The following is a 7,935-nucleotide window of genomic DNA, read 5'->3' on the forward strand; positions in this document are numbered from 1 at the left end:
ACTGTACATTGGTGTTTTATCCCATGACTAGCCAGCAATGCATTAAATTCATGAGACATATACTCCCCCTCTCGATCTGAACGGAGGTGCCCATGGTACATTTCGAGACATTTTCAGCCATAGCCAGAAATTGTTTGAAGCACATAAAAACTTCGGACTTCGCTTTAAGCGGAAATACCCATGCATGCCTGGAGTAATCACCAATGAAAGTCACAAAGTACAGGTAATTTCCCAAGGACGGAGTTTTCATGGGCCCACAAACATCACTATGCACAAGCTGCAACCTGCATGTGGCCCGAACTGAACCATCCGAACTGAACCATGACCTTTGGCATTTTCTGCAAGCACAGCAAATTGGCAAAATTCAGATGACTAAAACGTGCATGCCAAAGTTTTGCATCTGAAATAGCCCTTGAATCTGCAACAACATTTGCAAAATTTTGTCCACAATTGTCATACAAAGTGAGCTTATACAGCCCATGGCACAAAATCCTAGATGCAACAATTTCATCACCAAAATGGAGATCATGAACTGTACATCTGTCATCCACAAATTTGACTACAAGTCCAAGTCTAGCACGTGCGGATACAAACAAGAGATTCTTCTTGATCCCAGGTACATAAAGTGCATCAACAAGTGTGAAGGAACTGCCATTAGCAGCAATGAGCACAATCTTTCCAACTCTCTGAATTGGATAAGAGACGTTGTTGGCACAAGTGACTGAATTCCCATGAGGGACAGACTCGAGAGAGGTAAACAATTCACGATGTGAGGTAATGTGCTTTGTAGCACCACTGTCGAAATACCACACATGTGAATTTGTAGCAACTGACAAGCATGCATCATGGACAACAGGATTGTAAGTGCAATCTGCGCTAAAAGCCCATTCTGCATCAACATCAGCAACACAGTATCCTTTCACAGAAGAATCAACAATGGCTGCATTTGTAGTGGAACCAGCATTTGCAGTCGAACCATCGTCTTTCTTCTTAGCCTCTTTGGCCTTCAACTTAGGACATGACTTGATCAAGTGATCATTGGTTTTACAATAATGGCAATGCTTCTTCTTTTTGCCCTTCTTTTTCACCAGAATTGCCAGTTACCACCCTTTCTTTGAGAAGCAATAAAAGCCTGTTCAACTGCACGTTGTCTAGTCCTGTTTTTTCTAGAAAGTGACTCTTGCAACAACAATGTGCATAATGCATCAAACTTGACAACTTCAAGATTTCCTCGGGTCATAAGTCTCCAAGTACTAGCAAAAATCTGGTAAGGCATCAAGAACAATCTACACAAGGGAACTGTCTGAAATGACTTCACCTACATAAATAAGTTGCTCATTGATATCCTTGACACTAGTAGGAAAGTGTCCATATCATCTTCCTCATGCATAATCTTCGACTCCAGCTCTTTATGCAGCAAAGCAATTTTAGCCTCATTGGGGCCTACATAAAGACCTGCTAGAATATCCCAAGCCTGTTTTGCAGATTTTGTTGAACGGATGTGAGGAACAATGGTGCGCTTCACAAACAACCCAATCAATGCATGAGCCCGCGCATCCTTAACATCCCAAGGAGCTTGTTCTGCCGTAGGCAAAAAAACTGTAACAGCGGCATTCCTTGCAGCAAGACCTGCAACATCTTCAACATCGCCTACATCCTCAGAACCAGGACGTACATCAATGCCCTACACAATGTTCGAAACACCCTTTGACACAAGAACATGTTGCATCATATAAGCCCACATAGGGTAGTTGTCCGCATCCAAACTATCCTTAGCAGCAAACATCTTGAACACATCTGTGTTGTTGTTGTCAGCCATGGTAAATGCTGCACCTGATGTGAAAACTGCCCGAAAATAGGAGAAACGGAGCGTGAACAACCTGTGCTAAATAGCACAAACCGTAGAAGACTATAAGGCACCTGTTATGCACAAACCGGCACTGATAGAAACTCTGCGCAAAATGACGAAATAGCCTATGCAATACTGCTTGTAGTGGAAACGGAGGCCGAAATGAGCCCAATAGGAGAAACGGAGCGTGAACAACCTGTGCTAATAGGAGAAACGGAGCGTGAACACCTGTGCTAAATAGCACAAACCCGTAGAAGACTATAAGGGCACCTGTTATGCACAAACCGGCACTGATAGAAACTCTGCGCAAAATGACGAAATAGCCTATGCAATACTGCTTGTAGTGGAAACGGAGGCCGAAATGAGCCCAAATCAAAATTCTGAGCAGACCGAGCTCTACGAGCTCACCCATATATTTGTCGACCTGTGAACACTTGCCAAAGCTCACTAAATTCTGAAAAGTGAACATGTGTGTGCTGAGCAGCTGGCGATAAGCCGAGAGGACGTGTTTCTCTGATACCAATGTTGGAATTAGGGTTGCAGAAAAAACACACAGCTTGGAGAAGACAAAGGAAGCTCAAGGCACACAATAGAGAGTGTGTTACTTAGTGTGCAATAGAAAGATAGATAGCCCTAGAGTGATGGACGTATATACAATGCACGTGGGAAAGAACCTCCTAAAGGAGGGAAAAAATGCCCTGGCGGTCCTAGTGTGTTCATACACATGACTACACATGTATATGGTAACAGGGATCACCAAGGGTGCTAACTCAACTGGTCCCTTGGTGGACGCCTTGACTTCGTGATCCTATAAATAATCATATAAGGGGAAGAAATCTCCTTTACAGGAGTTTACCACACCTCAATCTCAGCCTCATCTGTGTTTGACTCTTTGACCAAGCCAAATTTTTCCTCTATTTTTGATGAATTACCCTTCAACAACGAGCTTTCGCGAGGAGGGTTACAAGAAAAAATGGTGATTTCAATATTGATGAAACACCAACTCATGATATCTCTCTGCTCCTAGAAGCAGAAACCTTTTCACCTGTAGTGAAATCTTCAATAGTGCCATCTCTAGACCCACTAAAGGGAGACAACTTGACGACTTTGATGCACACGTGATGATACTAGACCAGACATAGAGCAGACAGTCATATCTAATAAAATTAGCCTCTTTCCAAATTGATAAAAAGTTATGCACTGAGAAGTTGGAGAGATATTGCTTTGAAAAACTTCTCGTGCGCCTAGTGATGCTACAACTCCAAAATTCAACCCATCTGGAATCTGGATGAGAGAGTTTTTGCAAGGGCCACAGAGGGCATGTTTGTTCCAAATCCTAGCACAGGTTCTCCACAAATGTCTCATCTCAACCCTATTGTACTCTCTTCAAACGCTCCTACTCGCCTCCCCGTCGTCCCTCCCCCACCTCCCCCCCCCCCCCCCCCACTCTCTCTCGCGTGCCCTTCCCACCCCTCACAAGTCACCACCCCTCGCTCTCTCTCCCCCTCGCTTCTACCCATCCCTCCCCCTCTCTCTCACTCCTACCCACCATCTAGTCCCTTGCCCACCCCCCTCACCACTCCTCGCCCCTACTCACACCCTTTTTTCATTTGTCCCTACCCGTTCCTCCCTAGGCCCCTATACACCCACCCCCTGCCCCTCTCTTGGCCCTTCCTATGCGCGTAGTCCACTACCCAACCCTCACCACCCGTTGCCGCTCCACAACCCCTTCCAAACTCACCCCTATCCAACCCCCCTCTCTCTATCACCCCTATCCACCACTCCTATCCCCCATCCATCCCCTCACCACCCCTTGGCCCTACTCACCCACTCATCGTCCCTTGCTCCTCCCTCCCCCATCTCTCTCTCTCTCTCTCTCTCTCTCTCTCTCTCTCTCTCTCTCCCTCTCTCTCTCTCTCTCTCTCTCTCTCTCTCTCCCCCTCCTTGACGCGCCCAGAAGCTGGGCGTCACACTTGGTATCAGAGCTCCAGAACGAGCTCCTGGAAGACGAGCCGAAGACTAACGTGCCCGACGCGCACGATACTCACGACGACTCCAACCGCAATGGCCCGGGTCGTCAAAATCCTGGTGAAGAGAGCTCCAGAAAGCAACCACACCCCTCCGCACCGTGACGCGTTCCTGAACACCGGGCCGTCACTTGTGACCCGCGCCGGCCCCGATCCGAGCCGGGCACCTCCACATGACAAAAAGCAAAGATGTGAGCCAGACAGGGCTCTTTACATGAAGAAAAGGCAGATACGAGCCAGACAGGGCTCTGTGTGACAAAAACATAGAAACTCCAAAAACGCGACGAACCAAGCCAACGGTGTTTGTCGCGCCCCGGCCACGTTTTGTGGCCCATGCTGAGCTAAAGATCCAAACGACGTCCAAACAGGGACCAACTCGCAAGTGCTGCATTGCGACGGAACGCTCTTTCAAATTCGGCTTTCAAGAAGCCTCCGCGCGGACCAACGCAGCAGGTGGCTCCGCGCACATCGGGTTACCTATTCGGGGAACGCTCAAGTACGGGGATTTTCTACTTGGGTGTTCAAAGCATACTTTTTCAGCCTTCTGCCAAAACCCCAAAAATACACACTCACTTTATTCTCAAAAGTACAAAAACAAAGCATGCCTACTTACTTGCATTTGGGAACAGTTTTTGATCACTTGCACTTATATGCACCCCTTTGTCCCCACGGCCTCATGCATAGCCGAGCACTCTTTTCCCACGTTCGACGCGGTCGTCGAACTCTCTTCAAACGGGGGTGTATATAAGGGGTATGAGCCTCCCGAAGACCGGCCACGGGAGGGGACCCCCCACCTAGGCACGTTAGCCTCACTCCACGCACTCGCGCACCGTGGGGACTCGACGCAAGGTTCCCCGGGGCACGCTATGACCCGTCGGCGGTGCGGCGGAGCCTGAGGCTACGTGGGGCTAGGGACCCGAGACGCGAGACGCGCGAAGACCCACGAAACACAAACGGCCGTCGACCCATGGAACGCAACCACGCCCGAGCCGGTCCCGTCCGAGCCGGGCCCCCGAGAACGCAACTTGACCCGAGCCGGTGCCGTCCGAGCCGGGCCCTCCTGAGCCGGTGCCGTCCGTGCCAGGACCCCTTGAAGCAACCCCTTGAAGCAACCTCATGCATAATCTTCGACTCCAGCTCTTTATGCAGCAAAGCAATTTTAGCCTCATTGGGGCCTACATAAAGACCTGCTAGAATATCCCAAGCCTGTTTTGCAGATTTTGTTGAACGGATGTGAGGAACAATGGTGCGCTTCACAAACAACCCAATCAATGCATGAGCCCACGCATCCTTAACATCCCAAGGAGCTTGTTCTGCCGTAGGCAAAAAAACTGTAACAGCGGCATTCCTTGCAGCAAGACCTGCAACATCTTCAACATCGCCTACATCCTCAGAACCAGGACGTACATCAATGCCCTACACAATGTTCGAAACACCCTTTGACACAAGAACATGTTGCATCATATAAGCCCACATAGGGTAGTTGTCCGCATCCAAACTATCCTTAGCAGCAAACATCTTGAACACATCTGTGTTGTTGTTGTCAGCCATGGTAAATGCTGCACCTGATGTGAAAACTGCCCGAAAATAGGAGAAACGGAGCGTGAACAACCTGTGCTAAATAGCACAAACCGTAGAAGACTATAAGGCACCTGTTATGCACAAACCGGCACTGATAGAAACTCTGCACAAAATGACGAAATAGCCTATGCAATACTGCTTGTAGTGGAAACGGAGGCCGAAATGAGCCCAAATCAAAATTCTGAGCAGACCGAGCTCTACGAGCTCACCCATAATATTTGTCGACCTGTGAACACTTGCCAAAGCTCACTAAATTCTGAGAAAGTGAACAGGTGTGTGCTGGAGCAGCTGGCGACTAAGCCCGAGAGGACGTGAGTTTCTCTGATACCAATTGTTGGAATTAGGGTTGCAGAAAAACACACACAGCTTGGAGAAGACAAAGGAAGCTCAAGGCACACAATAGAGAGTGTGTTACTTAGTGTGCAATAGAAAGATAGATAGCCCTAGAGTGATGGACGTATATACAATGCACGTGGGAAAGAACCTCCTAAAGAGGGAAAAAATGCCCTGGCGGTCCTAGTGTGTTCATACACATGACTACCACATGTATATGGTAACAGGGATCACCAAGGGTGCTAACTCAACTGGTCCCTTGGTGGACGCCTTGACTTCGTGATCCTATAAATAATCATATAAGGGGAAAGAAATCTCCTTTACAGGAGTTTACCACACCTCAATCTCAGCCTCATCTGTGTTTGACTCTTTGACCAAGCCAAATTTTTCCTCTATTTTTGATGAATTACCCTTCAACAACGAGCTTTCGCGAGGAGGGTTACAAGAAAAAAATGGTGATTTCAATATTGATGAAACACCAACTCATGATATCTCTCTGCTCCTAGAAGCAGAAACCTTTTCACCTGTAGTGAAATCTTCAATAGTGCCATCTCTAGACCCACTAAAGGGAGACAACTTGACGACTTTGATGCACACGTGATGATACTAGACCAGACATAGAGCAGACAGTCATATCTAATAAAATTAGCCTCTTCCAAATTGATAAAAGAGTTATGCACTGAGAAGTTGGAGAGATATTGCTTTGAAAAACTTCTCGTGCGCCTAGTGATGCTACAACTCCAAATTCAACCCATCTGGAATCTGGATGAGAGAGTTTTTGCAAGGGCCACAGAGGGCATGTTTGTTCCAAATCCTAGCACAGGTTCTCCACAAATGTCTCAATCTCAACCCCCTATTGTACTCTCTTCAAACGCTCCTACTCGCCTCCCCCGTCGTCCCTCCCCACCTCCCCCCCCCCCCCCCCCCCCCCCCCCACTCTCTCTCGCGTGCCCTTCCCACCCCTCACAAGTCACCACCCCTCGCTCTCCCCCCTCGCTTCTACCCATCCCTCCCCCTCTCTCTCACTCCTACCCACCATCTAGTCCCTTGCCCACCCCCTCACCACTCCTCGCCCCTACTCACACCCTTTTTTCATTTGTCCCTACCCGTTCCTCCCTAGGCCCCTATACACCCACCCCCTGCCCCTCTCTTGGCCCTTCCTATGCGCGTAGTCCTCTACCCAACCCCTCACCACCCGTTGCCGCTCCACAACCCCCTTCCAAACTCACCCCTATCCAACCCCCCTCTCTCTATCACCCCTATCCACCACTCCTAGTCCCCCATCCATCCCCTCACCACCCCTTGGCCCTACTCACCCACTCATCGTCCCTTGCTCCTCCCTCCCCATCTCTCTCTCTCTCTCTCTCTCTCTCTCTCTCTCTCTCTCTCTCTCTCTCTCTCTCTCTCTCTCTCTCTCTCTCTCTCTCTCTCCCCCTCCTTGACGCGCCCAGAAGCTGGGGCGTCACACTTGGTATCAGAGCAAGGGTACAACTCCAAATTCATCCCGTCTGGAATCTGGATGAGAGAGTTTTTGCAAGGGCCACAGAGGGCATGTTTGTTCCAAATCCTAGCATAGGTTCTCCACAAATGTCTCTACTCAACCCCCTATTGTACTCTCTTCAAACGATCCTACTCGCCTCCCCCTCATCCCTCCCCACCTCCCCCCCCCCCCCCCCCCCCCCCCCCCCCCCCCCCCACTCTCTCGCGTGCCCTTCCCACCCCTCATGAGTCACCACCCCTCGCATGTCCCCCCTCGCATCTACCCATCCCTCCCCCTCTCTCTCACTCCTACCCACCGTCTAGTCCCTTGCCTACCCCCTCACCACTCCTCGCCCCTACTCACACCCTTTTTTCATTTGTCCCTACCCGTTCCTCCCTAGGCCCCTATACACCCACCCCCCTGCCCCTCTCTTGGCCCTTCCTATGCGCGTAGTCCTCTACCCAACCCCTCACCACCCGTTGCCGCTCCACAACCCCCTTCCAAACTCACCCCTATCCAACCCCCCTCTCTCTATCACCCCTATCCACCACTCCTAGTCCCCCATCCATCCCCTCACCACCCCTTGGCCCTACTCACCCACTCATCGTCCCTTGCTCCTCCCTCCCCCATCTCTCTCTCTCTCTCTCTCTCTCTCTCTCTCTCTC

The sequence above is a fragment of the Adiantum capillus-veneris genome, chromosome 10, assembly GCF_014529385.1.
Source record: "Adiantum capillus-veneris isolate H3 chromosome 10, ASM1452938v2, whole genome shotgun sequence".
Lineage (NCBI taxonomy): Eukaryota > Viridiplantae > Streptophyta > Polypodiopsida > Polypodiales > Pteridaceae > Adiantum > Adiantum capillus-veneris.